Raw genomic sequence first — 8,459 nt, 5'->3', positions numbered from 1 at the left:
GAGCCTCGTTGTCCTTTCGAGATAATTGATAGAGTATTTACTCTAAAATATATATGTCAAATCTTGCATTAAATACCAAACCAAATTATGGTAAAAAAGTAAAAAAATCCTGGGTGCCGCAATAGCTACGTGGACCTCAAAACCACAAATGAAAATCCAAAACGCGGATTTCAAAACCCAACTTTAACTTAAATTCACAGACCCCGCGAGATCCGAGCCTCAATTCTCCTTTGAACCGCCCAAATTAAAATCCACAAAAACTTTCAATAAAACAAAAAATTAATTTCCTTTTTTCCAATTCTCATTTTCTTTTAACTCGAATATAAATTATTTCCCTGTCTTTAATTTTCTTACACAACCAGAAAAAAAATAAAAAGAAACACACTTTACTCTCTCTCTCTCTCCCCCCTCTCTCCGTTTCGCTGTATCGGAACGGAAGAAAGAAAAGTAAAAGAGAGGGAAAAAAAAACATTGAGCGAAAAACCCTAACCTTTCTCTGTGTGTGTTCATTTCCGCATTTAGGGTTCCGATTTGGAATTGAGAGAGAAAGAGTGGTTTCTAGGTTTCGATGGAGTGAGTGAGACAGCGTTTGTGAGATCTGCGAAGAAGAGAACCCCCCTCGAAGGACCGTTAACAATGGCTTCTGCTGAGAGGCAGCTCGAAGAGCAGCTTCGTGAAGCTGGGAACAAGCTTCTAGATCCTCCTTCATCCGTCGACGAACTTCTACCTCTTCTCGATGTAAGCGCTTTCTTTTTCTTTTCTTTTTTTCCCTTCAGTTATTTTCATCAATTGTTGTTAACCCTAAACCGTTAAGAATGGTTTCCTTTTGCTTGTGATTCCATACCTGTACGGTATCGTGCTGTGTTGTTTGCTGAACCTCATTTTCAAAGGATTCGTGAATCAGTTTTTGAGTTGCAGATGTGTTACGTTTGCTGATTCTGTGTTTCTTCTGTTCTTCTTTTGAATTTGTAGAAATCTGATGTTGCTCCGTATTCTTAAATTTTGTAAAAAAAATTTCAATTGTTTGCAAGTCCTCAAATTTTGATGCAGGGGGATGATTTGGAAGTGAATTAGATTGCTAATTTATTGTCACTTGAATGAATTATTTGTGTGAATGAAATGAAGCCTTTTGTATTTGAGATTCCGAACACATTGTCTCGTAATATTATTTTAGTATTTACACGTGTGATGCTCTTTTGCCACTTCTCTCAGCCGTACTGACTACTGAGTATACAATGTGCTGGGATAGAGTGTGAGATACATTAATATCTACTGTTGTCTGCTTAAGGAAAAACAAAGCGTTTTAGTTGCCCGCATCTACTGGCTGAGCTGATATAAAAGATTGATGCAAGTGGCAAACATGGAATTGTATGCTGTCTTGTGTAGTTTTTATTGATTACAGAGTTATTGTTCGGGATAGTGGAAGATACTGCTGGGTGTGTTTGGATTTCTCTTTGATAAGTAGCATTTGCTGTAGATAAAATTATTCTGTATTAGATTTCATTTTGGGAGAAAATATCATCGTATAAAATCATATGATAGCATAATAATTTTTACTACAAAACATTAAATGTTTGCTGGTAATTGTTGGTAACAAGGAAAATTTACTCATCCAGTCACTTAGGTTAAACATATGATCATGATATCAAATTTTAATTTTGAATCCATATATCTTATATTTACAAGTTAAAGTCTTGGCCACAGTTTTAAATTTTGGTTCTGCTGTGACTACTGCAATGCTGATACGGTGGGTGCTGCAACAGTGTTGTGGCTGCCAGAACACAGTACTTGGCTATGAAAAAGCAGGTTTTATGGGTTTAATATAAAAGAGAAAGAAATTATGTGCAAAATTTTTATCATTAGTGGCTCTTATGTTACAGTAGGGTGTTCTTATTTATGAAAAAGCCTCATTATACTAGTGTTTGTTGATATGCTTAATATTGTGTTGGAGAAATTACATAAATTGGTAATGGTCCGATGGCAAAACTTGGCTGTCAATTTTGATTCTTCTTAATGTCCACAGAATGATGGTTTCCTGTTTGGGAAAGCCCAGACTTTGACCTGAGCAAAAGCTGCCTTCATATATTGAGTAGTATGTGTGTGGTCATTCTTTACCTACACTTACGTTGGTCATTTGATGTTGCTGTTCTTGGAGAAAATTAGGGGTTGAGGGAGTTTAAGTTGTTTAATTTAATTATTATATTCCAAATTCAATTTTCAGAATAACAATATGTGCCATAAATTTTGTAGTCAATCTCATATCCATCAAAAAACGAACTTCAATAAAGTCAGACATTAATCATTATTTATTTAAAATTATAATTTATTTCATAAAATTTATTTAATATATTATCTTTTTTGTTCATTGAAAATAACGAGTTCGTCCACAAATAAACTTATTCCTATTTCTGTATAATTTAATATAATTTAAAACGTATATCGACCAAAAAAAAGACATTAATCGTTTTCTCCCCTACAAGGCTACAACTCGTGAGGAAATAATAATAATAATAATAATAATAGAGTAAAATATTGTTTTTTTTAATCGTCTTACTTAAGTAATTCCTTAACGTTTCAAAATTGACTCAATGTCCGACAACTAGGGATTTGCTGATAGAAATGACGACGGGATAAAATTGAGACAATTTTGAAACGTTAAGGACTTAAATAGGGTCAAAAACGATATATAGAAATAAATTTAATTTTATCCTTTAATAATATCAATTTTTTATTGTACATAGCTATTCAACTATTTTTTAATCATATCAAAGTAAATTATACTTAATTGTATTATTTTTATTCTAAATAAATTTATTTTTTTATAATCATGTTCTTAAAGATTTTTACTTATCATAAAATGTTTGTAGAATGATTAGTACATAAATTTGCAAAAAAAATTTATACATATACAATAAAGTAATGTGATTCTAGTCATTCTACAAACATTTGATGATGAGTAAAAATTTTTAAGAAAAAATTATAAAAAAATAAATTTATTTAGAATAAAAGTGATGTAATTAAGTGTAATTTACTTATATGTGATTAAAAAAATTTGAATAACTATGTATCATAAAAAATTGATATTATTAAAAGATAAAATTAAAATTTATTTCTATGAATCTTTTTTTTTTCCAACATTTTCGTCTTATTTAAGTTCATAATGTTTCAAAATCGTCTTAATTTTGTCTTGTCGTTAATTCTGTTAATAGATTCCTAACGGCAGGACAATATTAAGTCAATTTTGAAATTTTAGAGACTTAAATAGGACGATTTAAACATTAGGGACAATTTTAGAACTTATTCCAAACGTTAGAACAAAAACGATACTTTATGTATAATAATAATAATAATATTAGAAAATTATTATTTTTTGACCAATATCCTCTAATCTTTTATTAATTTTAAGTTATAAATTATAAATTCTTAATTTTAAATTCTAAATTATAAATCTAAATTTTAAAATTAACTAATATTGACTAAATAAAAATTAGTTTTTATATGTCTAATAAAAGTTTTATTGTAGTAACTAATTTGGATAAGTTTAGTGGTTATTTTACTAATTTGTTTAGATAAATATCAATTGAATGGGTAATAAAATCGATTCAATTACACAAAAGCTGACTTTTCTTCACAAAACAATCGATTGTAAAAAAAAAAATTTAACTAATCAATCGATATAAAAAAAATCGATTATTTTTTAACAACGTAGAAGGAAAGGATTTTTGTTCACTAACCAATCAATTTTTTCATTGATTTTTTACTGCACATATTTGCCAATTCATAAACAATGATTGTCAGTTTGTCACTACAACAAATTGATATTGTCACTACAACAAATTGATAATCACAGTGAAAAAGATTCGTAAACGATTACAATTACAGAATTAGATAATGAAAAAATAAATTCAAGATAAATTATATTATGAAATTAGTAATTTTAAGATTGAAAAAAAATAAAACTAGAATTTTTAAATTAAAATAAAATTGATTTTAAAATTAATCTTTATAGAAAATTGATTCTAAAAAATATGTTTTCTTATTAAGATCATTAATGGTTTAGATGTTTTATGATCATGAAAATTGGAGCTTATTTTATGTCTGCACCAACAAACCTTTAAATAAAATTTTAATTTGTTACAGATTAATTTTTGGTGTACCGAATTAAAAAGTACGGTGAAAAATAAAAAAACATTTACCGGCTTACTGCAGTGGGTTTTTACTTCTTTCTACTTTAAGTCTTTTAACACGTGCCAAAACTCCCAAGCGTTGAGCAGTGCATTTATTTTATCTTACTTTAGACAGAAATAGTGCAGTCCTTTAATTCTATTCAGCCGACGGATTGATTAATGAAATAATTAAATTTTAAAATACAACCTTAAAACCCGACGCCCACTTTAATGGTGCTCAATTGTCAATTCAACTAAACTCTACGAAGCTTTGTTAGCCGCCCCCGCCTCAAAATTTTCATTCTCCCCTTTTCACACTTCAAAGCACCTTCACCCCGTTTTCCTCTCCCTCACGTCATAGGTTTCTTTTCTGCCCCTTACAAATTTTCTCTTCTTTCATTTTCTTTCTTGAATCTGCATTGTCTTCTTTAATTTTTCATAACGTTTAATCATTTAATTTTCATCTACTGCATGTGTTACTTATCCTGTTTTAGACAATATTCTTATAAAGTAGTAAGCTAGTTTATTTATTTTCAAATTTGGTTCTTCTTTTGTTTCATATATCCCCTTGTTTTTGTGATAATTTAGTATGCAAGTTGGACACCAATTGGAATAGTTATCTCTTGAATCCTTTTTAGTTTTTATTATTAGTGTAGTGATAGATTTTTTAACATGTTACAGGCCAGGCTTAGTCTAAAGTTGTCGTAGCTTGTTAAATGCAAGGTATAGTTTGGTCCGTTTTCATCCTGGAATGAGAAATAGCATTGCCATTGCGGTTCCTTTGAGATTGAGGCCAAACATTAGCAACACTCTACCACATCACATGTTCCGGCCAACCTGCTTTCACAGCCATGAAGGTAAGCACACCACAACTTTAACGCTTTCAATAGCTTAGGGCACTTCATTCGTCGCATGTTCTTGTTCCTCCCCTATCTCTCTGTAAGTTCTCTCTATCTGTTTCTATCTAAAACACTTTCTATTCATGTAATAATTCTTTGTTTGTGTTGTTCATAATGCCATTGCTTACGGCCTTTCTTCTTCCATGCTAGGACATACCATTAGTTGCGTGCCCTACCCCGCTCCTCAAACAAAGCCCATGGCGCTTCATTTCGAGGTTCAACTCCCCATTCTATTTGAGTTCTCTTACGCCTTCACATTGCTGAAGTTTTGTTGTCTTATTTATTTGAAAATCAACGACATTCATTTGGTTATTTTTTTCCTGAAGTTTTATTATGTTTGCTTTCTCAGATTCTTGGTCGGTTCAACCGTGCTCGTGCAGCTCAATTGACCCTCCCTCACTTTGTGTGTCAAACACCACTATTTATGCCAGTAGGTACTCAAGGTTAGAGTTTCCAATTTATCCTTTCTGATATGTATCAAATGAAGTCCATGGAGATGGTGGACACCATGACAAGGAGGAAGATTAACATTATGTGCCTATAAGAAACAAGGTGGGTTGTGCGAAGGCTAGGGAGTTGGATACTTCTGGTTTCAAACTTTGGTATACAGAAAAGGTGAATAATAGGAATGGGGTTGGAATAATTGTGGATAAGCAGTGGAAGAAGGACGTAGTGGATGTCAAGAGGGTGGGAGATCGGATCATCTCTATCAAACTTGTGGTGGATGAAGGTGCTTTCCATGTGATTAGCGCCTATGCACCGCAAGTGGGTTCGGACGAACAACACAAGATAAGGTTTTGGGAGAATCTAGAGAGTTTGGTTTAAGACATACGTTTGGGAGATAAGATTTTCTTAGGAGGAGATTTAAATGGCCATGTTGGGAGAGAAGTGACTGGATATGGGAGTATTCACAGAGGCCATGGTTTCGGGGTGATCAATGCCGATGGTAAAGCTATTCTGGACTTTTTCTCAACCGTTGATCTTCTCATCGCAAAGACATGTTTTAAAAAGAGAGAGGAACATCTTATAACCTTTAAGAGTGGCATGACAAGCTCTCAAATCGACTTCTTCTTGTTGAGGAGAGTTGACCGAAAATTTTGCATTAATTGTAAAATTATCCCAGGAGAAAGTTTGACAACACAACATAGGGTGCTCGTCATGGATTTTCGCGTTGAGCAAAAGTTGAGAAAAAGATATCATACGAAGAACCCAAGGACGAGGTGATGGCGGATGAAAGGTGAGGAACAAAGAAGCTTCCTAAGACGGGTAGGAGAAGAGGCAAAGTGGGATGGGAATGGAAGCGCGGAAGAGATGTGGAGGGAGATGGCAGAAGTTATTAGAAGAACAGCAAAAGAAAGCTTTGGTGAATCTAAAGGAATATGGTCAAGAGACAAGGAGTCCTGGTGGTGGAATGCGAGTATACAAGAAAAGATAAAGATAAAAAGGGAGTGCTTTAAACAGTGGTCTTTATGCCGCAACGTAGATAATTGGGAAAAATATAAGGCGGCTAAGAAAGAGACAAAAGTGGCTGTAAGTGAAGCAAGAACAAGAGCATATGAGGGTCTCTACTAGTCTTTGGACACGAAAGAAGGAGAAAAATGTATATATAGAATCGCAAAGAGTCGTGAAAGAAGAACAAGAGATTTGGATCAGGTTAAGTGCATAAAGGACAAGGATGGAGATGTGTTGGCTCAAGAGGAGAAGATTAATGAAAGGTGTGGAAGAGCTACTTCTACGAGTTATTCAATGAGGGACATAAGACTCTTCCGAGCTTTGGTCGGTTATGCACAAGGGAAGAAGATCAAAATTTTGACTACTGTCAAAGGATTCGAGACTTCGAGGTGAAAGAGGCTCTAAAGCAGATGAAAATGACAGGGCTGTAGGACCTGATAATATCCCGATTGAAGTTTGGAAGGGTCTTGGAGAAAAAGACATCAACTGGTTAACCAAGCTTTTTAATGAGATTTTAAGGTCAAAGAAGATGTCTGATAAGTAGAGAAAGAGCACCTTGGTACCTATCTACAAGAATAAGGGGGATATACAAAGTTTCGGAAACTATAGAGAGATCAAGCTTATGAGTCATACCATAAAGTTACGGAAAAGGGTGATAGAACGGAAGTTGAGAAAAGAGACACAAGTAACAGAGAATCAATTTGGATTTATGCCAGGCAAGTCTATCACTGAAGCGATATACCTATTAAGAAGGATGATGGAGAGGTATCGTAGTAATAAAAGGGATCTACATATGGTGTTTATTGATTTGGAAAAAGCGTATGATAGAGTACCAAGGAAGCTCTTATGGAAGGTTTTAGAAAAGAGGAGAGTAATGATCGCATATGTTCGTGCAATTAAAGACATATATGATGGGGCCACAACTAGTGTGAAGACTCATGGTGGTGTGACAGAGGAATTTTCTATTGGTATAGGATTACACCAGGGATCATCCTTATATCCATACGTTTTCACATTAGTCTTGGAAGTACTCACAGAGAACATCCAAGAGCCTATGCTAGGGTGCATGCTTTTTGCCGATGATATCGTCCTTATGGGAGAGTCAAGGGAAGACCTAAATAAAAAGTTGGAGTTATAGAGAGAAGCTCTAGAAGTGTATGGTTTGCGCATAAGCCATAGCAAGACGGAATATATGGAATGTAAGTTCAGTCTGAGAAGGAAAAACACTAATATAGAGGTGAAGATTGGAGAAAACATCCTACGAAAAATGAATTAATAAATAAAATTAAATATAAATTATTTAATAATTATTAAAAAACTAAAAAATATATTTTCTTATTAAGATCATTCATGGTTTAGATGTATTATGATCATGAAAATCAGAGCCTATTTTATGTCCGCACCAACAAACTTTTAAATAAAATTTTAATTTGTTAGAGATTAATTTCTGGTGTACGGAATTAAAAAGTACGGTGAAAAATAAAAAAAACATTTACCGGCTTACCGCTGTGGGTTTTTACTTCTTTCTACTTTAAGTCTTTTAACACGTGCCCAAACTCTCGAGCGTTGAGCAGTGCATTTATTTTATCTTACTTTAGACAGAAATAGTGCGGTCCTTTAATTCTATTCGGCCGACGGATTGATTAATGAAATAATTAAATTTTAAAATTCAACCTTAAAACTTTAAACCCACTTTAATGGTGCTCAATTGTCAATTCAATTCAACTCTACGAAGCTTTGTTAGCCGCCCCCGCCTCAAAATTTTCATTCTCCCCACTTCACACTTCAAAGCACCCTCACCCCGTTCTCTTCGCCCTCACGTCACAGGTTTTTCTTCTGCCCCTTACAATTTTTCTCTTCTTTCATTTTCTTTCTTGAATCTGCATTGACTTCTTTAATTTTTCATAACGGTCCATGTTTCATTATTTAGTCCCAGTTAATT

The 8,459-nt window shown here is 33.4% G+C and overlaps 1 long non-coding RNA gene across 1 annotated transcript; it reads left to right on the top strand.

The window, feature by feature from the left end:
- The first annotated feature begins 352 nt into the window (after nucleotides 1-352).
- On the top strand, nucleotides 353-1,564 carry LOC148549926 (uncharacterized). Its single transcript, XR_015895772.1, has 2 exons — nucleotides 353-738; nucleotides 1,213-1,564. It is a non-coding gene; the product is annotated as an uncharacterized LOC148549926 (long non-coding RNA).
- The last annotated feature ends 6,895 nt before the right edge of the window (nucleotides 1,565-8,459 follow it).

The sequence above is a fragment of the Arachis ipaensis genome, chromosome B8, assembly GCF_059453495.1.
Source record: "Arachis ipaensis isolate K30076 ecotype BB chromosome B8, ASM5945349v1, whole genome shotgun sequence".
In the NCBI taxonomy this organism is placed as follows: Eukaryota; Viridiplantae; Streptophyta; class Magnoliopsida; order Fabales; family Fabaceae; genus Arachis; species Arachis ipaensis.
The sequence above is the reverse complement of the archived record's forward strand: the minus strand, read 5'-3'. Positions and strand labels throughout refer to the sequence as shown.